The following is a 912-nucleotide window of genomic DNA, read 5'->3' on the forward strand; positions in this document are numbered from 1 at the left end:
GTTCTATAACTGAGACTGGCCTTGCCAATGACGGTGGTACGACTCCTATCGCCATGAGTAAAGAACTTACTGTCTTTGATCAAAAGCGGAAGCGTGTGGATGGTGAGAGTTCAGAGGTTGGTGCTGATATGCAGGTTGACATTGACTCTCAGACTCTTTCAAAAAACTTGCTGGTGGCGGGTGCTGGTGTTTCCCAGTCCCGCCAATCACTATGAGTACCATTTGTTGGAACTGTCGTGGTCTTGGCAATCCACGTACAGTTCAAGAGGTCTTGGCCATTGATGCCAAGATGAAGCCGATGTTTATTTTTTTGATGGAGACTAAAGTAAGACGTGAACATGCTGACCGTTTGAAAGCTAGATTACAGTTTGATGGCCTTTTTTATGTCGATGGTGGGGGTCTCGGTGGTGGCTTGGCGCTACTATGGCGGGAACGAAATTCTGTACGGTTACTATCTTATTCAAAGAATCATATTGACGTTGAGATTTTACTTTCTGGAGTGGCGCCATGGCGATTAACCTGTTTCTATGGACATCCGGAAAGGAGTAGGCGTCAATTATCATGGGACTTATTAAGGTCCTTACATCATCATTCCTCGTTACCGTGGCTTGTGGCAGGCGATTTCAATGACTTGGCATCTCCTGCTGAGAAACGGGGTGCTCATTCTCATCCTCTTGCATTGATTGAGGGTTTTAACCGCACTTTGGAGGACTGTAGACTGATGGACTTGGGAATGAAGGGACGTCCTTTTACGTGGGAGCGTGGAAGGGGTACTGATGACTGGGTGGAGGAGCGCCTAGATAGAGCTGTGGCCGGAGCGGATTGGTGTATGTTGCACCCGCATGCTACTGTGTACAATGTGGATGTGGTTTCGTCTGATCACTCGGCCATTTATATTGACGTTGAGAAACC

This window comes from Ipomoea triloba, chromosome 16 (genome assembly GCF_003576645.1).
Source record: "Ipomoea triloba cultivar NCNSP0323 chromosome 16, ASM357664v1".
NCBI classification, from domain to species: domain Eukaryota; kingdom Viridiplantae; phylum Streptophyta; class Magnoliopsida; order Solanales; family Convolvulaceae; genus Ipomoea; species Ipomoea triloba.